This window comes from Leptonotus elevatus, chromosome 14, assembly GCF_054856555.1.
Source record: "Leptonotus elevatus isolate MCC_2025b chromosome 14, RoL_Lele_1.0, whole genome shotgun sequence".
NCBI classification, from domain to species: Eukaryota; Metazoa; Chordata; class Actinopteri; order Syngnathiformes; family Syngnathidae; genus Leptonotus; species Leptonotus elevatus.
In genome coordinates, this window is record NC_141252.1 from 16,606,811 (window position 1) to 16,632,280 (window position 25,470).

The following is a 25,470-nucleotide window of genomic DNA, read 5'->3' on the forward strand; positions in this document are numbered from 1 at the left end:
TTGTTCTAAAAAGTAACTAAGATAGATTACAAGTTACTTAAATAATTACATTTAGCACACAAACAACACTAACATATAAAAATGCACACGGTTTATTCACTTAATTTGAAGTGTTTTTAACAGTGACATTTAAGAACAAAGTGTTCTTTTATTAAAAATAAAATAAAGACAATAACCTTTTTGACTTTTCGTAATTTTAATTTAAAAAAATAATGTCGTTTTCAGGATTGCTCTTAACAAATTTGCTATTTGTTTTTCATTCATAATTTTATTTTATTTTTTTAAATCAGGTCTTTCTAGACTTTACTGAACAAATCTCTCTCTCTCTCTCTCTCTCTCTCTCTCTCTCTCTCTCTCTCTCTCTCTCTCTCTCTCTCTCTCTCTCTCTATATATATATATATATATATATATTATTTATTTTTTTCCCCAAAAAATAAAAGTAGTCTTATTTACTTGACAGCAAAACTCAACATTTACAATGTAGATTGTTTATAAATATATTTAGTTTGGGCACCTCCTGCAGTCACACAATTTGCTGTAAATGCATACTGGCCTGCGGTCCGTTTTATTTTTCATAGTGTTATTGAAGCTACGTAGAAAACACTGTCGACTGAAAATGGTGTGCAACAAACCTTAATATTTTGATTTTTAACTGACACAAACTCAAAATAGTGACTGTGCTTGCATCTTAAAAACCCAAATCTCTCTCCTTTCCTCTTTGCAATGGACATGAGTCTCAATGTGCTGAAAACAAAAATGTCACTCCATCAGAGGTGAATGTTAATTTTAATACTTCTACAATGCATTTCGCTATGTTCAATACCAAAATGTACCTTTCTTACGAGTTCTATAATGTGTAGGTAGTTGTTTAGAGACTTCAGTGAGTACTATAGTGTTAGGAATCATAAAACACTCGTTTTTTGCTGAGAAGTGTGTGCGGTTTATTTAAAGATTTCAACTCTTGCTCGCGACTGCATCCCACAAGCAGCCGACTGCTAATACTGGTATAAATTGCCACCCTTTCTTGACTGCTGCTTTTACCTGTACATATTCTACAAAGTAACTATCAGGGGCATTTGATGAGTAACTGTAGTCTGATTACTTGATTGATAAAAGTAATGCATTAGATTAGTCATTACTCTAAAATAACACTACCGATATCACTGATATTAACTGTATCATTTTAGCAAAATATCACTTAGTAGAAAAGCTCATACTCATACTCATGAAAAATGATATTGGTGCTTCCCAGTACTGTTGTTAATTTAGATAATCTGTTGCATAAACCTCTAAACTCCTGAGTGCAAAAGACCCCGATTTCCATATTGCTATTGGGTAATCTTTCAAGTAAACCCAAACCCTGGGAGAGTATATTTTCCATAGCCTTCATGTGCAGACAGACTCATGTGGGCATTTGTCATGTTTAATGTTGTTAAGGTGATAGATTAATGGCAGTTCACACAAGTGTTCTGTTGATGGAACTGTTTTTTGTTTTTTTAACATAGCTTTAAACATCTCGTGCCTTTCTGCCTCATGGATACTTTCAAGACAAACACAAGCTCTGTCAATAGTCTTTATTATTAGAACAGAAGAAAATAGGTCTTTGGGGACCAACTGACTGGAGGTGTGTGTGGGTGCTGTGTTTAGCTGACATGTTGTATTACCCCTATTGTTTGCCAAGAAACAGTCTGCCTGAAGGGAGGAAACTAGCACATTAACATACTTGATATGCTAAACAAAAGATCATCTCTCACAACAGCTCTTTCCAACATACCCATCCTTCACAATGTAAAATGTAAAATTGATATAATCTTTACATATTTTGCAAGTAAAGTGGAGCTCTCAGTGGCACTCGGGGAAAAAAAGAATCAGGGGACCGTATTATAAACGGAAACTTGTATTATATGTATTATTACAGAGGAAAAAAAAGCTTTTTAAGGGTGATTTTGGGGCGTGCATGTTATACACAGAATTTTACAATAATCATCAGTTTGTTTTAATAAACTAAGTGCAAACAAAGTTGCGTAGTTGGACAAACAAAATATATAATAGCACTTTATTTGGGTTGGTTAGAAAAAAAATATTTTCACTGTTGCAGTAGTGAATGTGTTGGCAGAGCAAGTGAGTGTGAATTTATAAATTCAAAATTGTCTATATACTGTGAGTGTTTTGCGATTGACTGCAGATCACTTTAGGGCAGGGGTGCTCAAGTTCGGTCCTCGAGAGCCCCTATCCAGCCTGTTTTCTATGTTTCTCTCCACAAACACACCTGATTCATGATCAGGATTGTTATCAGGCTTCTGCAAAGCTTGCTGATTAACCAGTCATTAGATTCAGCTCTGCTGCAGGTGGGAAACATGGAAAACAACCTGGATAGGGGCTCTCGGGGACTGAACTTGAGCACCCCTGCTATCGGGTGTATCCCACCACTCGCAGCTGAGATTGGTTGGTTCCAGTTCACTCAAATGAGCACAAGCGATAGAGACTATATTAATGAGTTACAATAGTAAAATACTGTATTATTGATGTAGTGCACAACGACTTTACAGTGGACCACCGCTATAGGGACCCATGAATAGTTAAAATCTGCTAATAATTGACAACCATTATAAAAGCCCCCCCCCCCCCCCCCCCCAAATGCAATATGCAATGTCCAATAAATACAAAAACATATTGGGAAAAAAATCGGCAAATTTGTAAATCTGTGGGTACCAAACCTCGGAGTATGCGGGGTCCACTGTAATTGCAAAAGAATGGAGTGCAATGTCTGTTACTCTGTACAGACTTTCCTGAAAATATGCACATTTTGAAATGTCTTCTCCGTAGTGGTTTGAAGGTGCAATTTGGAGTCAAGGTTAATGAAAAATGTACTTTATATACTTATTTTTCTTTTTTCCCATCACAAGATGTGTAATTTAATCAGTAAAAAGAATCGCGGTGCTCTCAGTGGACTTGACATATATCGACTTGCTACCAGTGTCATTAAAATACATATCAATAAAAAGGTTGTATTGTTGACTGCGGAATATAAATTTAATGCCAGGAGACAGAAGTCCTACATTCTGCAGCAGGAGAAAATAAACACGACTCGTTATGAAAATAGGTACGCCACCAATTTCTCTGAGCAATGCAGAGATGCTTTGTTTCTTCTGCAGACATATATTCAGATATGTGCACTGGGCTTCGAAGACAACAAATCTGTTGAAAATGTGAAAAACATACATTTGCTTAACAAATTCCCCAACCACATCAAGTCAGTAGAACACAACCAAACTCTACAGTCAAACAAAATCAGTAGTACACTGCAGTTTTCAAGATTTTGTAAAAAGTCGCTGTTAAAACTGACTCAGCTTCATCTAACTGAACTTTGATCAGAAAATGTCTGGATGCTACAATCCATAAATGTCTCCCTCAATCTCTATTAATGAACTTGTCCCAAAACTGCCACCGCGGCAGATGGAGCAGTAGAAAAAGTCCTCGGGATGAAAGTTCAGCTGTAGTTACATTTTATCAAGAATGTTTTGCTGGTCCAGGTGGTCCTGTGAAAAAATGTGCTCACCACCAGTGAGCTATTTCAATTTATCCTGTTTTTCTCCCCGTCTCACATGCTACTGAATGTCAGTGTGTTAAACGAAGGTGCTATTTTTTGTTCTTGCGTCAATTGTTGAGACAGTTGGCCCTGGTGTGCTTCGCATGTGATAGCCAGAACTATTTTTGTCCCCGGCTGCAAATGAAGTGGCATATGTTATTTGTGTGTGTTTTTTTGTGGGGGGGGCAGATAAGCAATGAGAGATACACAAGGTTTGTTTTTGAGATCTAACCACCAGTATTTACTTTTGGGCATACCAATAAATTGAATGAACTGTTAATCTTGAATGATGTCAAATTGATCCTGGTCCAATTGATGCACTGCGGATATCTTAAGTTTTTAGGCTAAATGGGTGCTCTAGGAGCCCAAAATTATAGCCGTTTTATTTGACCATTTATGACTCATACGTCTTGTAATTAGCAGATTAACACTTTAGAACAGCTAAATCTAAGATGTTCACAATGCATACTGCCGCAAACCACTGGCCAATAGTTTTCAGACTGGATTCGGATTTAAATTTTCCGCCCTGTGTCTCCGGATGTGATGTCATGCGTGTATTGTGTACGTGAAGAAGGAAGTGTGCAATTTTATTTTTTCGGCCACATGTGGCAGTAGTGATTCAAAATTGATTTTCCTGCATTGAGCAGCTTTAATACGCCAAATGAAGCTTTTGTTCATTGTGTTCTATCACAGGATGAACACATTTAATATTTTCCACAACATCAATTAAAACATAAGAAAAAGTGGGTAAAGGATCTTTGTGCAGTTTGTCACTTTTTTACTCGCGACTGCCACCTCTGGCCCAAAGCGTAACTGCAGCATCTGTGTCAGGCTCGTTCATTATGCGCGTGCAAGTATGTGCATGATGCACGCCACATGTCCACTACTCTGTGGGGACGTCACCCTCCACAACTCCACCCCTCCCCTCCCCAAAGAAACTGTGGAGTGTGAGGGTCCGCACACTCTACTTTAAAGGGAAGATAAAAGCTGATAGATGCAGTCAGAGTAAAGCAGTCAGGGCTCTTCAAACTCATCTAGGCATTGGTGGAGCATGCATGATGTAGAAAAAGCTGTAATATTACCTTTTTAAACGGCACATTGCACTTTTAAGAAAATAGATGTGTGGAAATATCATTGATTGAAAGTCACAACTTCCTTGTCATGCCGACTGCGGATGATTTGTGTGGAGTTAGTGCTCTAGTATATTTTATAACGTGCAAGACTAATTGTGCTTTTTTTGGCTAAGAAATAGCATATGCTCACCAGACACTTATAGGCACAGTTGAACAATGCAATACTGTACAAGCGTTGTATCTAAAATTCTCTTTAGTTTTGAATTTGGACATGTTTGAGCTTTGGAAGTTTTTGGTCACCATTTGCGTCCCACTAAAAACAACAACAAAAATGATTAAATTGAAAGTAGTAATAGTCATTGCAGAGAGGGTAGCCAATATCCAAATGTCTGTCAAAGTGCCCTTGACCAAGGCACCAAACCTCCCCAACCTCATCTCAATCATCGACTGATTGTGTCAGCGAAAGTCTTCCTACTTCAAGGACGTAAACAGAAATCAATATCCTGACAGAACAATCAGAAGAATTACACAGAAATAATTACCCATATAATAAACAATTATGCTCAATTGCAGTCAGCTAGTCAGCCAAAGAGTAAAATTGGCAGCGAAAAATAATCAGTGTTCATTGCATGTTAGGTTTACTGAAATTGTCCTTCGGTGTGAATATGTGCGTAAATGGTTGTTTTTCTACAGCACACCTATGACCCAAGTGAGTATAAGCAGTATAGAAGATGGATTGATCGCTGGCAAGTTAAAATCCAGAAAACCTTTCAATGAATTAACAACACCCCACTGTGGAACATTTCCCTTCTTCGTAATTAGGCCTACTGCTCACATACTGTATAACAATACAACCCTGTAAAATTAAAATGAATGTAATTATGACAGACCACACAGAAGATCGTTGAATAAAAAAATAATAATAATAATCTCCAAGTTTATAAAATGAGACTTCAAAATCGTGCGTGTCTGCTGAATGCACTGAAACCAGAGCCTGTTTCTGGTCAGCTGTCAATCATATACAACTACATATAAAGTCGAGTCATGAAAAATATATCTGCTTAAAGCTTGTGGCTGGAATATATCATACCAAGTAGTTGCCGGGCTATCTCGGCTTCACGACAGGCACGAGCCTTCAGCTAGCTCGCAAGCTAACAGGCTACAGGAGGCTCATGGGAACTGATAAACATTGTCTTCCAACATGTCTAATGTATTTACAAATTTCTGAATTCACTTTACAGGGTCTTTGAATAGACTGAACAAGTCAAGCCATCTTTATTTTTACAGTATAACACTTCAAAGCGCTTACAGGACACATAACATAAAATAATACAATCATGAAAAGTAATAGTAGAAAAGAAAGTAATTTGTTTTGGCTCTACTTTATTGATCAGGAGCTAATGAAATGCAATCGAGCCAAGTGATAGATGAGATGAGAAAGCATACAAAAGCACAATTTTGAAATTACACTGCAGGGGACCTGTCAGTCACTCTGCCGCATGCTAAATGTGCAACAAATTCAAATCTGTTGATTCACTTAAAAGAAGATGTGATCCGAAAGCTAGCTGCAACACATTTCAGAATAAGTCGTCAGTGTTTCAACTACATAGATATAGCGGTTTCATCGAATCCTTTGGATTTCTTAGGGAACTATGGCATGCAAAACAGTAAAAGCAGGTAGTGCTTTCAACTACTTCTTTGATCATAACATCACATTTCTGGCCCTGCCTGGTACAAGCACATTAATGACTGTAGTGGTCCCAAATCCACCTTTTTTGGATCAAGTATGAACTGAGATCCAAGCAAACAGCATCCAATCAGTGATAGTTGTTTAAAAAGTGCTTTATAAATAAAGCAGTCTTCATACTCAGTTGAGTTGAGGTGGGAGATTTTTCCGGTTGAATAGAACATATTGCCCTAAATTAGTCACTCTTACTTGCTTACACATATAGACTAATTGACTCAGCAAATATGTATGCATCTGCATGCCTGATTACACAAATTTACATAAATAGGAAGTAATGGTAGCATAAGTGTAATTAACACTGAAATCAGAGTAGCTACAAAAGGCATTACTCTCTTGGGGATGCTTTATTATGCTTCAGCCATATTCTCTGTGACACGCAGAAGGTCACGTGGTCCATTATTAATTTATTGCCCTTTCGGCCTTCAGATAGTGTAGTACTTCCACTTTTGTTTTTATCTGTATCACCTTGTCAGGGCAAAGGATTATTGTGATGCAGAATTCTCCTTGCCAATTGACTTAGAATGCCAAAAGCATTCACTGCCACTGTGCTGCTGGCTCAGAGGATTCAGTAATTGAATATCCTTTGATGACGGCCCACTTAGCAGCGGGGAAATGGCTTCAGGAGGTCAAAACAGCGAGGGAGGGCATGCATCATCCCTCAAAACATATTAGAGTTCCTTTGGCTGAGCTTGGCAGAAGAAAAATGTTGAAGAGGCCTCAGAGAAATTTTATAATAATAACAATAAAAATAATAATAATAATAATAATAATAGAAAAAGAAGAATATTAACCCTAAAATGTATGACTATCCTAAGCATTCACAGTCAAAATGAGTATTCTCGCAATTTTTTGGCAACAGTGGACCTGTGAAGCCCTGGTCCCTTTGAGACTCTTTTGTGATTTAGTTTTATACAAATAAACTTGACGTGACTATTCTTTTAATCAATAAAAAGCATCACCGGGACTTAAATGCACATCCTCTGGGCATGGTGTTTGGCTCTTTTGGAGGATTCTCAGTGAGGTTTGGGGATGGGTTTCCTCATGAGTAAGCTGGTATTAGTCATTCTGTGCTATTAGGCGCTGCAGGGATGAAATAGGCCTATCTTTTGTAAGTGTATAAGATGGCTACACTTTGCACTAAGGCCAATCAGTGATGACGGGTACGGTCAATAACTACTACTTCTGCTGCAAATAGGATGGATTAAAACTAAACAGGGATGACATACTGTATAGACAAATACATAATATAAAGATACACAACAAAGTAACTTGAATTTCCCCTTGATGGATAATAATAATATGTATCGCAAAATACATTATTTAGAACTGTAATGATCAAGCCTGTGCTGAGCATACCCCTGTCAGTGTTCTTGATGCAGACAGTGCTTTCCAGACCGTACTAATAATCACTGATTGTAGGCTCTCCAATCATGTATGGGAAACTGAGAGACCAAAAATATTCCTTTGGAAAGAAAAAAAGTGTACGAGAGAGGTTGAAAATATAAATTATCAGGCAGTGCTGGTCAGAAATTCACATTACAAATCTGTCTTCTTTTTTCAGGATTTTGTATTGTTTGCATTATTCGTTTCCTTTAACACTGGCACTTTGGTTTCTTGCTGACCAAAGACTACACATGCTACAAATGTGACACTTTCTCTTATTTATCCTCCAGAAGTTTGCTAAACAGTTTTTAGTGGTATAATTTGGATTCAAATAATTCTTTAGTGGATATACTCCCCTGACACCTTTATTATGTTCTCAATATTTAGCCTATTAAAAGCCCCAGGGCCTGCCAATTGCTAAACACACAAGGTGCCAGCTCTGACGAGACTAGTAGACTGAGTGTAATTCTAACAATCAATCATTTGCCGACCGTCTTTGTTGGAGGAGAACACATAACAGCACAAGTAGTCCCTGTACTGTTGAGTGCACACATTAGGAGTGACTACACTCTGCCTACACAGTCTTTTTGAGTAAAACAACGAGGAGGCATTACTTAGCATTAGCTTGAAAGACGGTCAAATATTTGTTTGTTCTCGGAGATGTGAGAGTCTGAGCAATATAGGTTTTCTCAAGTAGTTTAATAAATGGCTTGATTCAATTTGGATTTCAGAAATTTCTTCTGGCCAATATACAAAGTATAGGTACAGATTAAGGAGGAATAACAAACATACAAACAAACAAAGCTGCTCCTGATGCTGCACCATCAGCAGCTGAATGTGATGTCAGGTGATTATTGAGGGCCTTAACAGGTGGAAATGTGCAACACAAGTGAAAGACAATATCAATAATGTTAGTTATCCTGTGATTTTTTATTTTTTTTGGTTTGTTTCTTTGCACCTAGCGATGTAGTGGGCAGCTTTTTAAATGTACTACAATCACAAAAGGCAAAACTGTGGCTAATTCACGCAACTAGGGTGTAAGCATCAAATACACATACACAAAACGTTACTCATTTCCGACCATATTAGCTCTAAACCCAAGGGCTATCAAGGTTTTGTAATATTTCCTGGTCTTGAAGTATATGCCGGTTACAAACTAAGTGTGTTTTGTATTATTGATCAAAGCAGCCATTGATGATCAGTGGAGTTTTTCCTGCACCTAATTAAATGATGACACGCTTCATGTCACACTACCAAACATCAGCTCATGCAAATATGGAACATCTTTTTACTGGCCTCATCAACGCAACCCTCTGTGAGCTGATGCTAAAAATATAGTTGGCCCTGTTTCCTCATTCCTTCTTCCTTTGGGAGATTTCGGCTATATAACAGCTGGTTTGACAGACGGAATGCAAAGTGTATAGGAAACAAACACACAAGTATTTATCACTATTTAGCCCAACTAAAGCAGATGATAAAATATTCTTAGTAGTGCCCCAAAAGTGTTTATGTGATCGACTAATTCAAAAGAATGTGTGTTGTTTTCAAATCAAAGAAGAAGAAGAAGAAGAAGCAGAAGGGGAAAAAAACAGTTGATTCTAGGAGGTGTCTTCTTTGGAAGGCGGCCCAAGTGTACTGAAAAGCTGTCAAATTGATTTAATGTTTTAACAGTTAAAGACACTAATCTCTGACCAATAATATTTATGTTGCCTACACTCTAATGCATAGATCTCAAACTCAGGTCCTCAAGAGCCGTAGTCCTAGTCTGTAGTTTTAGAGGTGTCTCTCCTAAAACACACCTATTTCAAAGGATCAGCTCCTCAGTCATTTCTGTCGAAACCTGATAACGATCCTGATCATTTGATTCAGGTGTGTTGGAGAAGGGAAACCTATAAAGCATGCAGGACTTCGGCCCTTGAGGACCTGAGTTTTCAGACAAATGATCTACTGGTACTAAGATCTACCAACAAGAGTAGAGGTCCAAAACCAGCTGAAGTTCAGCAATGACCAAAAAAGCAAATGACAATATTCCTCTGCATGCTCTTAAATGGTGGGAGTTATTCAGCCCGTCAGGTTGATAGATGGGTAAGCTAATCTTCACTGGCCGACCCATAAAAATAGAAGTGTTTCAACCACCTGAGCAGAAACATGTGATCCAAGTCGGTCTGCTACCTTAAAAAACAAAAAAGAGTTGGGCATTCCCTCAGTCCGTCACTCACCCGATCCGTTTTGCTTAAGAATGACGGGAAACGTCGAAAAAACTGACAAAAAAAGGACAGACGGAAGTGGGTTTTCGTCTGTCACCGGAATCGTCACTAACCAGGTCAATACCGACGGATCTGTCAGTCCGTTGCTTCAAGAGGAGAGGAGGAGGAGTTCCTCCTCCAACAGGATAAAAAAAAAAAGAGAAAAAGTTTGAACATCACTATTCAATCTGATGGCTGTTGGTTGTATTATTACTTTAGCTGGTAAATGCTATCTTTGCCATTATTGCTATGTTTTATGCAGGCATTAGTTTAGTGCTCAGATTGTGTATTGTTGGTCAGGCATGTTGTTAGACAGCTAAGTGGTCCCAAGGAGTGAGGGATGTATTGAGTCTGTTGGCGGTTTACGGCAGTTCTAATGCTGTGCTCCTCCTACATGGCTACATTTGTAAGAAAGGAAAATAATAGGTAAAATAGCAGTTATGAATGGCAAGGACGGAAGTGACAGACTGACGATAAGTCACGCCATTCAGGTGACGGGTCACTGGAGAATGACGAATGATATACCGGCAAAATTTACTGATGCGCCCACCATACTGTCGGCTACATGGCATATGAAGCAGCTACTTAAATTCACAGCAATATGAGTCTTTCAATCATTTTGAATTACTCATACTGCTGAAAATATCAGTGATGATAATCACTGATGATGCGGCTGTTTATAAATCTGAAGATTTGGCCTCAACGCCAACTTTCATCTCACATACAGCGCTCACATGTGGTACATAAGCTCTGTGTTGTGTAAAATCGTTTGCTTTTACCAAGTTGCTATTGCTTGGTTTTGACTGACACTGTTAAAGATGAAATATGGTGGTTAAGATTTGTAGTGTGAATGATTTCATCTCAATGGGATGCTTTTAAATTACAAGAATCTCTAAAAAGAATCAAGTATTTTGGGCTACAATAATAAACTTTACAGTAATGGATCGCTTGCAATCTTTTATACATACCTTTGTATGAGATGCAATGTAATTGTGCAAATGTATCTAATGCCTTGTAGGAAACTGGTAATTGTAAATATCAGGTCCTTACACATCATTAAAACAGGATGAAGGTTTCCAGGAATTGTTACAATAAGCCTTTGTTCATTTCGTAATCTCAATATGTTCATTGTGAATTACAAGAACACAGCATGTCCTCAACAATGCACGATGGCAGGCAGGCAGTGACGCTGCGTGGTATTTGTTTAGGAAAAGAAAAATACAAATCTTGTGCCACATCCAGAGACAGCGTGATTACCAAACACTATAATTAGAGGCACAATCATCATGACTGCCGGGCTGAAACCTTGAACTGCTTCTTCTCAAACACGTCCCTGGGGTTCTTTCTATCTGCTGTTTTAGGTTTCATTGTGAGGGTTTCAATTTCACAAAGGCTTCCATTTTCTGTTTTAGACATTTTCCGGGCACATATTGAAATACTTGGATTTCCCAGTCACACAATTATAAAAGTACATTACCAGATAGTGCTTTACTGCTCGTGCGTGTGCATATATGCGCATGTGTGTGCATGTCTGTCACGATATATTACAAAAACGTGTCTTGAATGACATCTGTTCAGAATGTTTTAACTTACTTTTCAAGGTTGGGAAGGGGGGAAATATTTTGGACCCGTTCAGTTCTACAATAAATATTTTGAGATGTCAAGCATAAAAATGTGTCAGCTTCCCTCATCTTGTCTGATTAACCCTGACAAGAAGCACAATCGGGTGGCTGCCTGTCACACTGAAGCACTTAGCAGCTGAGATAAGGCCACTGGCATTAAGAACTCATTTTCAAGTTGATGCCACATGTTCAAACGTACACACCACTCAACAAAAAAGTAGTACAAAATAAGAAGAATTTTTTTGATTTTTGAAGGATAATTTTCATTTGACAGAATGAATGTACATTGTTTAGTAAGTACTAACAAAGTCATTAATAAAACAAGACTTTTATCTTAGTATTACAGTATGTTTCTGTGTTCTCCGAGGCAGTTAACAAGTGTATTTAAACAGCACATCATTTGGATACAGTTTCTTGTATTGCTTCAACATCGTATTATTTATATAGTTTATTACATTACTCTATTAAAAGATAATGGGATATTATTATTACAACTTTTACAAATGCCTTCGTTTCAGACTAGCTAGTCAGAGGCTAGCTAGCAGGGTCCGTGTCTCTTTTGGTAATTGGATATTACGTTTGGAAACAGATATTAAAAATAGAAGAACAACTTGTTATTTAATTTTCATTTTACAATAGATTGAAATACAACTTGATTTTCTCGTTTGGATGTCTAGAACGGGTAGGAAAAGTCTAATAACAGTTTGATATTCGATTTTTATTTCAGAAACGGAAATAGGATATGGCAGGAGACACAAATTGAAAAACGGCATATATTTTTGTTTTGGATCACCGGAAGTTGTCACCGCGAGCATTTCTCATACTGGCCAGGAGATGGCGACAGCTTGGCGTCCGAAAACGATGAAGTTTGACACCTGTGCTTTCGAAGTTTAAAATGAAAAGAAAAACCTTGAAAATTTTGTTTTAACAAGCATGCTTAATGGCATTTCAACAAAGTTAAACTTTTTTTTATTTTGACTCTAATATTAGCTCTTTTACTGCAAACCGGCCTCCTTGACTACTACTAATCGGTATTGGCCCTGAAAAAAACATATTTGTCTAACACTAATTGAAATATGGGGTTATGCTGGTCTTTTCATTCTGACACCTTATAGTTGTTGTTCTCTATGCACTTTTTCTTTCCCCTGTTAATTCTGGACCTTCTTTTGGAATAAGTGTCATAATTAGCCAGAGAAAAAGCAACATATTTTTTAAATATGATAACAGTTTTGACCTTTGAAGATTTGTGTAACTTAAGGTATGTTTTCCCCCCAAACGTTTGGTCCATTTGCAAAATATATGACTAAGACAACCTCAATATTTCCTCCCGGTAACACATTTTATGAGAAAAACACTGGAATTTCATAAGTACTATTATCCTTGCATATGTAATGCATTTTCCTCCCTTGTGTATTTGTCATGAAAATATTCAGTCTTGTGCTCAAGACTGCGGGCGTTCAACTTACATAGTCAATTACGGTATTCGGCTTCATGCTATATCTTCCATGCAAATGAGACTATAAATACACAAATACATCTCTCCGACGCACAGCGTGCAACGCCTGCCTGCATTTAAGTGCTTCCCAGTGACTTGATCTTCAGCTTTGAAAAGTGAACCTATGAAGTTTAGGAGGATTTTTCTTTCAACTAGTAAGGTTACTAAGCCTCCATATACAGTGGCTATAAGAAGTCTATTCACGTCTGTTCGCCCTGTTTTTTGTGATATAAGAAAATGACACCAAGATAAACCCTTTAAAAACTTTTCCAACCATTAATGTGACCTATAAAACCCGACCAAGTCAACTGAAAAAAAATTCTATAAGAGAGGGAAGTAAAAAAAACAACTCCGCCTTATAACTGTGAATGTCGCACTGCTCCGAATTAACCAATCACATTCAAACTCATGATACATGGGAGTAAGCACACAACTGTTGGAACTGTTCATGATTCCCTCCACCATTACTAACCAACACACGGCGCTGCCACCATCACGCTTCAAATTCCTGCAGCACCATCAAGAGTCTACGAGCTGTCTTATTTGCTCTTATTTTATTTGCTCTTATATTCACCAGTATGTTATTCTGCTGGACCTTGTGATGAGACAAGCTTGCCCTAAAATGCATAATTGTTATAGTTGTTTCCATGAGGGTATCGTTAGTTAGTGTCAAGCACAAAGATAAATTACATGGTGAATGCTCACCAATGGTTTCCACCAGCTGCTGCAGAGCTAAAGATAGAAACAACAACAACAGAAGCTCATCAGCCCGCTTACTGTCTTCTACATGCTGGCCTAAAAATAAGAAGTTCTCAAGCCGCAAGAATGTGGTTTAATAGCTTGCTGAGCTGTGAAACCTCTTGCACAACATGGATTATGCATATAGCAATGCTATCCTGAAAACATCTATGTATATCCAAAAGAAGTGATGTTTGTTAAAATATATATGGCACTTTTAGACCATGGGCGCAGGGGGGAAATAAAGCTTTAATTGCAGGCATAATATGTAAGCGTACATGGGCCTTGAAGCCCATAAACCTTTGAACTTTCAAAAAAAGGAAAAGGGACTCAGCACTTATCAAATAATGTTCCATTATAAACCAGGGACAGCCTATAATTCTCCAATTTAAGAATATAGAGCTCTTCTCCTTCATCCATTTTGTGTAAGCGGGTGTGCTGGAGATTTTACAATATCAACTTTCTCACCACTCTCAACGGACAAGAAAAAATAGATAAAGAAGGGTACGCTGGGAAAATAGTTATCTTCCACCCAGCTACACTGGATAATGCATTAAAAATCATTCAGAGTGGCAGCTCCAAAAAGTGGCTTGTTGACACCGATCACACCGAGGAGATATTGTATTAAAAATCCTGGGCTTTAGTAGAGTGAACTTGATGTAAGATATAGCATTACATGAAACTGTGTCTATAGAACATATTGAAGGTTTGTTTACCGTCCTTATGATCCCGTCTCAAACCTAATCTTAAATGTTTCCTCCCAACTCACTTGTTATGGTTTTCAGCACAGCAGTAGAAACTAACCCCTCGCCCCGCTCCTAGTAGAAGCATCGATATTGTGACGTGTGATACTATCCTCGTAACAATCCAACATCTGTTTTTACCTGCAGTTTAAACAATTTACTGGAATACCCCCACTCTCTTGTGCAAAGGGCTCTCTTGCATATAATAAAGAAATGAACACATCACATTTTGGTGCAAAATATCCGAATGGGAATGGCAAACTAATATTAAGTGCAAAAACTCATCGTATGCACGTTTCCACAAAAATCAACTCAATAATACACTACTATGTTTTGTCCTGCATGTCATTCAAAATACCCAAATTAATAGGTTGGCTCACTCGGTTGTGTAAACACAGTGGGGCAGTAAAGTTCGTCTCTGATGCGTGACCTCTGCATCAATGCAGGTGTGCCACCTGTCACTTGTAACAGCCAATTGCCCAATAAAGCAACTATACACGTTTGCAACACTATAAAGCATTAAATATATGCATGTTTTTGGAGGGCAAACATTTTGTAACTACTCATGCACTTCAAATGAACTGTGAGTGGTTATTGTGAAGAAGAAGAAAACCCACTGTTGTTTGTAAACTTTTGAGATTCTACTGTAGTGGTGATTTAGGTAGGATGAACTTTTTGATGGCTGATAAAGTCTCTATGCAAACTCGGATAGGTTTCTGTTTATATTTGGTAAATATGCAATCTGCTTTCTAGTTTACCTGAAAATCTTGAGCTAATTTAGTCCCGGCTTCTGGCCAGGAACTGCACTCTCTTCTTCACTCATGCAGAAGTACAGTGTTGTGCCTGGAGGTACTCTTGAGCAATGGCTACCATCTAGTGGCGAAAACTGTTATTACAGCTTAACACTGCGCCACTACAGTAAACATTTTAGTTACTAAAATAATATCAAGGGTTGCTCTGGTCAGTGTGGGCCGCCAGTTGGCCATTACTGGTCTAAATTGTCATATATATAGACACAAATGAAAGATAAACTGAGATAGGAATGGTACCATAAATAAAATAAATTAAGAAAGAACAAAAGTGCTAACTTCATCAGAACCCGTGCTATGCGTTTTAGCAGAAAAACACAAAAATCATCAGCTGTATGTTTTTTTTCCTGTGCACTAATATAAGTAATCAGTATAAACTTTGTATGAAATATATGGTCCATACTTGAATCTGAATTACAAAACAGCTGTGACAAAGCACTGGGCTGATGCCCCTTGAATATTTGTTTCCTTTCAGGCCCTGTTTTCCACTTTCTGCATTGTGCATCTGCAGACTGCTTTGAACTGTACATGAACCACATATGTGATTCTATTTATACTATATTAGGGGTCAAGCTAGTAGATGTTCCATGCATGCACATGGTTCACGCACCCCTGTACCACGCATGCTCATTTCGTCAAAATGACATATGTGGTCGGCGCACTTTATGTATGCATTCAGTCCAGGGTTTGTATAATAGCACAACCACTTGTGCATTTCACTTTCTTGGGAGCTATACTGTGGACTAATTTACAGCAAAAGAAACAAATGCATCTGAAGACTGCGACAAATGACGTTTACACAGTGTGAGAAAGCGCAAGTCAGCATTCCGCATGGTTTTCAGGAAGCACAGTTTGTGAACCCAAGCAATGTTTTTCAGAAAAATGTGTTTGTAAACTGATTTATTTTTGACCCGAGGTCCCACTGAGAGGTCCTTAATGGATACATTTTTTCACCTCACTGCAGCTGTGGAGAGCCTGAAGCTCACTTGTAACTCAAGTCACTGTTCTTGGAGGCAACAAAACCGTATCATGAAACACTCGAGCCTCTTCTAAGTTGAGCTACCACCATACCTTGATTTTGCCTTGCACTACTATATAAGCCAGTGGTTCATAACCTTGGTTTGATCAAACCCCAGAGGTTCAGTCAATTAGTCTCAGGGGTTTGGCGAAGGTCAAGTCACACTGCATAGCTTGGCCTATCTGTGCTGCGGGGAATTTGTGCACTTAGTTGACTTGTAACTGTCTTGGTGGTACATTGTGTGATTTCTTTATTATTTCATACTAACCATGTCGAGCAAAAAAAGAAAATGATTGGATGAATATGTGTAATATGAATTCACATGATAAACGGAATGTATGGTGTGCCACAGGATTCAATTCTGGGGCCTCTGCTGTTTTTATTGGATCTGCTGCCCCTTGGTTCCATTTTAGGAACCTAATTTGTTGGAATTTAGATGTTTCTGGGATTGGTGAAAGACTCTTGTTGATAACCCGGTGGGTAGTAGGTAATGTCTGGTCGGTGCTGGATTTCACTCTTCCTTTCTTTTCTTTGGTCCTTCCTCGGGTCTCCTGACAACCTCACGACTCTAGCTGGATTCTGAAGTATTTGGTTTAGGTGAACGGTATGGGATTTTTAATAGGTTTTAGGTGAATTAATTAGTACACACTCACACGCACGCACACATGCACATACTCACGCACATACAAAAAATAATAATAATAATTTAAAAAAAGAGAGCAATGATGATGACATGTCGAATCGGTAAAATTACAATGAACAATACTGTGCTCTCTAGAAAAAAATAAAAATAAAAAAGCTCTCTAAATATCACTCAATTGACTTGAGTGATAGGAGTTAGCGTCCTTACTGCATGATTTGAAATGCCAAGTTGCGCAATTGTATTGCAGCACAAGGAGCTATCTATCTAAACTAAAGGAACACCTTAAGATGCACGGTGATGGGGAATACAAGAACACAAATTGTTTTTAATTCAAGATGAAGAGAGCCAGATTTGATGAAAATCTACTCTCCCTATTTATTTTGTTCACCAGAACAAAACATTATTTTACTTTTCAATAAAGAAGGGTTCGGTGAATGCGCATAGGAAACTGGTGGAGTTCAGTACCTCTAACAAGCTTAAGAACCCCCTGGTGCAAGCAGCATTACGGTTCACAATGTACCTGCATTTCCATTTTGTAGAGTTTTGAAAGGTCCGAAAATAATTACTCCATACCATGCAACTTTTGGCACCTCCTGTCAGGATACCAACAGCACTGGTACAGTACTCAAATAGTGTAGCTTCACTTATTGCAGTCTGTTATTGGGGTCGGACAGAATTGCCGACTAGTCAACTTTGCTACTCCACACTTTAGAGAGTGACTTGTCTAGTGACTAATCACCTGGACTTTAGTTTAGTTTGTTTGTTTTTTGTTTTCAGAGGAGGCAGAACACTTCTGGCAACATGTTCGGTCAAGAAATGAGTTAATCACCTTAATCGACTCTAATTGTCTGCTATTTCTGCATCAATCATTGACATTCAAAGAGGCATGCTCAACCCATACCCAGCCAGCACTTACTGCAGATCAAAACAATGCAAAGAGCAGGGCTGAGGAATGTTGAATAGCATGTCCTCTGACCACCAACCTTGGAGAGGCCTCATTTGCAGCCTGTGCCATGTGCAAATATGGTTTGATAGATAGATAGATAGATAGATAGATAGATAGATAGATAGATAGATAGATAGATAGATAGATAGATAGATAGATAGATAGATAGATAGATAGATAGATAGATAGATAGATAGATAGATAGATAGATAGATAGATAGATAGATAGATAGATAGATAGATAGATAGATAGATAGATAGATAGAGTCAAGGTATATACAGCAGCCCGTCATGTTATCATGATGGGTCTGTTTGCAGAGAGTGATTGGATTTGATTGAGGGGAACATTACACCAGTCCTTTGATGATCTGGTGATTTAAGTTGCTACACTAGTAGGCATAATAATGATCAAATTAGAATATGCATGTCCTGTACTCAGATAGTTGTGAAAAAGTCCTTGCTGCATATTAAATGTTATCTTTTTACAAGTGCACCTCATGCTAATGAGGGGCATTCCACTGTTAAACTGAATCTGAAGTCCTGCCAACGAGAAAGGAAAAATTAAAAATGTATGAAATGTCTCCCATGTTCTCATGTTGCAAAGGACCACTGGTGGTTTTGAGTCAAGATCACTTCTCAGGAGACCGCAGATCACACTTGAGAAATTATGTTTGTTATGCTATGTTATATTATTTAAATAATACAAACATCTTGGCTGATGTTTAATATATATTTATATATATATATTTTGGCAAGTTATATTATTATTGCAGAATATATAATAATAATAATAATAATAATAATAATAATAATAATAATAATAATCATCGTCATCATCAGTATCATCGTCATCATCATCATCATTATACATTAGATTTATAAGTGCCTTTCAGGAAACCCAAGGACGCTTTACAAATCCTTGCAGATCAGAGAAACGAAATTAGTTAAAAAATACTATTGAAAAAAAAAGTAAAGTTAATTTAAAAAATATGTTAAATAACACCATTAATACACATTGAGAACAATGTCTTGGCTACTTCCCTTCAACTTGGTTCATTACGGAGAGAACATAAATTGCTATTTATTGGTACAGTATATTTATTCCTGCATTATTATCATTTTCTAAAAGCACAAACCACAACATATACTGTATACAGTACAGTATATCACAAAGTTGAGCATTTTCACTTAGGGGTGTACTCACATTTGTTGCCAGGGCTTTAGCTATTAATGATTTCATTTGTAGTTATTTTAAAAGGGATTTATTTTTTACTTTTTAAAATGTTACTTTGAAAATGATATTCTAATTAATATTACATTTGTGGAATATGAGTTATGCAGCAAAATCCAGCCATTTTTCTCCATCTCAGGGGAACCAATCACAGCGCAGCTTCAAAAAACAGATGAGCTCTGATTGGTTGTTGCCTGAGCCTGAGCTACTGTGATGTCATCTTCAGTCGACAGCAAGTGGCAAAATGGCCGCCCCCTGAGATGGAGAAAAACAAGTGGATTTTGCTGCTTAACTCATATTCCACAAATTCTAATATTAATCTGAATGTGATGTTTAAAGTAGTGAGGTCACATATAACATATTATTGTCAAGAAATGTTTAATGTTTACTTCCACTTTAAGGGAACAACTTAAGTGGATGGGTGAATAAATGTACACTGCTATAAGCAGTACAGTATTATACTGACTACTTTTCATTGTGTCCAAGTGTCATTTTTTTCCGAGTTGTCCAATGAAAATATATTATATTCAATAGTTGTGCATGTCTGCTACTTAATGTGCCAAAAAGGTGACCGCACATCAACATTTGGTTGCATAACATACAACATATTTTACATTGACCGCAGATGTTCTTATCTTCATGCACAATAAAGGTTCTAAAATGAAATCTGGGAACATTGTGTTCTGACACAGTTGGGAAAATCCTTATCTAGTTTGTGCCATGTTTCACTCCACCACACTGACCATAATCGAGAGTGACAGCTATTGATGACCTACAGTATGTGACTTGTACGCCAACAGCTACGTCTCAATTACACAGTGTGAAATTGTAACTGTCTGAATCCTGGTTCAACTTTTACAGCTTCATGCCTCTTTGCACTCAAACAATATATGAAGCCCACCATCAGGCAGTTTGGGCACTCGCTTAGAGTGCCAGGAGAAATGCAGCTTGCAGTGTCTGCCATTAAGCATCTTGTGTTGGATAGACACTGAGGTATTTACGTGGCAAAGGCCAACAACCACTACCAAAGGAATCGGGGACTCTATGTGGCTTAGAAACACTTCACAGTGCACACTGGGATTTTTGGGAGAATAAAGTATATTAGAGTTAATGAGTCAGAGCTGATGCAAATGCTGATCATCTGTATCAGCGCAGATTTGCACACAGTATTTAAAACAGCCATGAGGCTACTCTATATGTTTCTTCAGTGATGTGTTGTCTGGCATTTTCCCCATAGTGGGACAAAAATGAAAGATCAATTACTGTAAAAGTGTGGCGTTTCCCAGCTTTTGCAACCCTAGAGACCAGTTAAAGGTCTGCATGCAACAGCTATGTTCTTTATTTAGCCCTTTATAGTGGATGAATTACTTTTGCAGAGGCAAGGAAAGTTTGTACTGTGTATGTATACTACCTTGCAAAAATCATTTAGATTGTGCTCTACATTGAGTCAATAAATGTGCAAATTATCAATAAAAATAGTGCAGTGCAGAATAAAAAATAAATTAAAAAATTTTAATCTAAAAAAATACCGCACATCGCACTAAAACTCAAGCCTCATTTCAATCCATCTCCTCCTTCACATCCCTGACCGCCATCGAACTTATTCACTTGATAGTGACATGTTGAAATGCACTATGCAAACATGCACGTAAACAAGCTATTCAAAACATTCATGGTATAATTTTTTTTTTTAATGGTTCATTTACATCAAGTCCGGGTTTCGGCCTTCATGGGCGGAGTTTGCATGTTCTCCTCGTGCATTTCTGGGATTTCTCTGGGTTCTCCTGTTTCCTCCCACATTCTATAAAAACATGAATGATAGGTTAATTGAAGTGTCTAAATTGTCCCTAGGTGTGATTGTGAGTGTGGATGGTTGTTCGTCTATGTGTGCCCTGCAGTTGGCTGGCAGCCAGTTTAGGGTGTACCTTGCCTACTGCCCAAAGCCAGGTGGGATAGGCTCCAGTGCCCCCGTGAACATTAGGAGGAATAAGTGGTTCAGAAAATGGATGGATGGATGGTTCATATACATACATATAATAGATATGTTTTTTTTTAAGAATGAAAGCATTTGCAGTGCCAACATGAAGCGCACATACATATCATATTTTGCAAATGCAACAATTTGTAAAAAGGAAATGACTAATTGAGATATTATGCAAACGGAATTGAGATATTATGCAAAATCTTCATCTTTTATAATTTATATACACTGCATGGATTTTCTCCTCATTGCCAAAAATAAGAGAAAAGCAGCACATTATATTACACTTCTACACTGAACTGAAGGAAAAACTTAGTTCTGGTACATTGCTTAATTTCTCTTCTAATTTGGATGACTCTTTTCAAAAGGTCTCTGGAGAAACACAAGATTTTTAGTAATTTAGGAACCGCAAAGAATGGTCATTTTCATAGATTAAAAAATCTCCTTTTTTCCTTCATGCCATAGCAGTGCTTATTATGTTCCTTCACACTGACACAGTTTAATTTGGAGTCTGTTGTCCAGCAGTATGAGACCATGGCTTCTTTTCTATCAGCAGGATTTTCTGTGTTTTACTGTTTTACCCCAACTGTAAGCCTTGGCAGAGACAGATGTCTGGCAGAGGCAGACTTTAACTAGAGCCTTGTTCTTAGCAGAAAGCAGCATTATTCAGAAAGAGAGCACTTTTTGCAGTGAGATGCTCAAAAAGGCTTTTATTTATTTACCTTAGTTTGTTGAGTTGAAATTATTTTTGACCAAAATCAACATAATAAATCCTTGCAGTGCCTCTGTGTGCGTTTATTCGGGCTCAGCATTGATTTCTGTGACACCATGCATGCATCCCACATTCCCACAGTTTAATGAGGGAGCAGCTTTGGCCTTCTTAAAAAACAAACATCCTTTGATTTTGTGACACAAATAAAACAAACAAAATGCTCAAAACAAAGAATTACCAAGAAAAATCCATTAAGTACTGTAATTCTACAAAAGACCACTATTTGACTACCAAGTCACATTTTCAGGTTTTTAGATTTATCAAAATTACTTTGTTGCTTGATTAGATGTCATAAGTAGTGCCTGGATTTGTACACCAAATGCACATTCACACATGTGTTTACCATTTAACCACAGCATCCCCAATCCATTCAAATGGGTTACTAATTGTACTTTTACCAAAAAACACGTCACAGTCCAAAAGAATGAAAAATCGAATTTGATCATAATGGTAAATGGAGTGCACATATATAGTGCTTTATCTACAACATGTGTTGTCCAAAGCACTTTACCAAGCCTCACATTCACTTTTTTTTTTTTAAAAACATGTTGTAGCGTACTACATATGTGGCACAGTGGCAGACGCCCTCCCTAACGCAGCCGCATCAACCTACAGAAGGGTTTTACGTTTTAGTTTAAAAGCAAAAAACAAAACAAAAATGCACTTTAACCTACAGGATCCCTCTCCATACACTGGCCGAAACAAGGAAGTTTTTTTTGTTTTGTTCACTTTTGGCAAAGTTTTCAATCTGTCTGTGTTGTGTTGTAACAGCTAGCTATAGTGCTAAGCTAACCTGGGAGAGTTCATCTCTCTGGTCCAGAGTCAACCTTCTTTGTGCTAGGACAGCGTCAAATGCTAACAGCAAAAAAACGACAAAGACATTCATTGGTACACTGCCTAGATAGGCTTGGTATTGACTGATTGCTTAACAGTTGAATGTAATGCTCATTAGCCAGCTAAACATTCCCGTACACACTTGCAGGTGTCGGGTCTTGAAAAGCGTGCGTCACATCACGCACATAAGTCACACGTGATGCTATTCAATTATCCCTGTGACACTAGTACACACGCCAATATGCTATGATTTATTCTCATTTGAATCGAAAAATTCAGATTATGCATTTGTTTTTGACAGCCAATTTGTATCTCAATGGCGAGTCACCTCCGATTCGTACACAGCCGTAGCCATGAGAAAGCCTATTGAATATTCTTCAATTACCTTTTTCTCTTTCAGGTGACCCACCCGAGACAAGTGTGACTTTGACCAAGACAAGGAACAGAATCTGCCTCCTACTTTGACCAATATGTGTCTGGATACTTGAGCAGACGAAACAAGTTACGATCACTGTGAGTACTGTGCAGAAGTGAAACTACCGGTATTTGACTTGCATTTATTGCATGCCATTAGGAAGTGTTACCTCATTTAGCTAGGAGATAGACAACACATCTCAGTACGATACAGTTGCAACGGTAGTACAATATATTGTATAACCTGATAAGACCGTGGTTTGCAGTGGCTATTTTTTGTCATGACCAAATGGGTAGATTGCTGTTGATGTTTAGTCAGATTTATGAATAATCTCATGCATCGATATTTCTAGAGCTGGCAAGGTGTTGCATTTGTCCAATTTTTGGTCATTGTTGTCCATTTAGTCAGCATGTCTTGGTATAAATAACGTAAATTTAAAAGTGGAACAGAACACATTTAGTTCTCTGTTCTGGCATTTTCCATCATTTCTAAATTCACAAGTGGTCTAATGTCTAAAATACTAAAATAATAATAATAATAATAATAATTATTATTATTATTATTACCTAGTGTTTGGTCAAATATTTTTTCATGTGGTATTTAATAACAGTTTCAGTGATATTTATTATTATTTAATGGCACTAATATTACAAACCATGGCTTACGGCTCATGTCTTTACAAGTTGTTGATAAATATTTTTAAAAAAGGACACCAAATCGAATATGGAATACATACATTTGTCATCCCCAAAAAACAAAACCTGTTCAACTTCATTCAAATTTGGCATGCTTAATCTAATCCTCTTACATGCCATTGTACTTTTGTGCAGCCCGATTAAACGATACAAATCACAGAGTGGGTCAAAAACTCAGCAAAACCCAACACATTCTGATATACAAAGTTGGATTAGGTTTTAAGCTGCCCAGACGCTTCCCCTTCTCATTCTATCTATTCACCCTTTCTGTGAGGAAAATTGGCACCATTTACTGCTGTCACCGCAGAGCTTATTGTCTCCTTTTATCCCAGGGACAAAGCTGCCGTGACATTGAAATGATCCTTGCTTGTTTAAAATTTACTTTCGGTAGGAAGAAAAACAGATAAGGGGTTCGAGTAGGCGGTGGCAAGTAGGTGCCATACCTCAGGGGGGGAAATGGATTACAATGAGTGGGACAGTTTGTGAAAAAGATAAAACGCAATCTGCCAAGGAAATTGGGTTGATTTCGTTCAAAAGTGTCAGGTAGGTGTTGAGCGCCTGCAGGGTTTTCCCTCAGGGAGTGATAGAATATAGACTTTGATTGCTTCCCAGAAAGTCAGACAAGACAAGCAACAGCCAGTATGCTCTCTTTTAAATTAGAGGTTTAATTAATGTGTAAACCTCTGTCAGAGTCAACTCAATTCAAACATGGCTTTTCCCAAGGCTTTGACTATTAAAAGAGCATAGTGATTTGAGACTCACGTAACATAGACAAAATTATTGGGACATCAAACCGTTTGATGTACTGGACGAGGCATTGGTACAAAATAGGAAGTTACGTGAACAAATTGTATTCATTTGGGAAGACTTGGATAAGCGGGCCTGACTCACACTGTCACATCTGAGTGGTACCAAGTCATTCTCATGCCCAGCCAGCCTGGACAAATTCGAATAGCACACCGGTTCAGGTTTTCAGCATTTGTGACATATAACTTGAAAACAATACAATATTGTGGGGGTGAGGGGTTGTGAGGCGGGTGGGGGGTTGTGAGGCGGCTGGGGGGAACACACTAAATACTATGTTTACATTTTTTCATAACATGTTTACTACGCACCTTTCTACGCCAACAGCATGAGTAAAATTATGCAGTTGCAATATTTATATATTTTTTAACAATACAACAACAATAACAATACAATGTAGCTGCAATAGTGCTAACAGTAATGAAATGCTGTTTTGTAACCCTGCTGAGAACTCCTGCTTGATGGACCTCACTTTCTATGTGGGGGAATGTTGTAACAAAAATAGTCTTCACAAAACTGTTCCACTTAAGTAAAGCACATAGAATTCAAAATGCAGTAGTAAACTTATGATTTGGGGTACCTGAGGGATGAAGCCTTACTCCTGACTCATTCATTTATTTACAGATGATTAAGAAATATAACTAGTGGTGCCTTGACAAAAGCTCTAGAGAATTTTGAACTAATT

General features: G+C 37.8%; 1 protein-coding gene across 1 annotated transcript in view; it reads left to right on the top strand.

The window, feature by feature from the left end:
- LOC147163177 (leucine-rich repeat and fibronectin type-III domain-containing protein 2) overlaps positions 1–25,470 on the top strand; it is a 148,666-nt gene that overhangs the window by 67,279 nt on the left and 55,917 nt on the right. Inside the window, exon 3 of the mRNA XM_086095386.1 lies at positions 23,272–23,384. The gene's annotated coding sequence lies outside the window, so the exon portion shown is untranslated. The remainder of the gene's footprint in view (positions 1–23,271; positions 23,385–25,470) is intronic.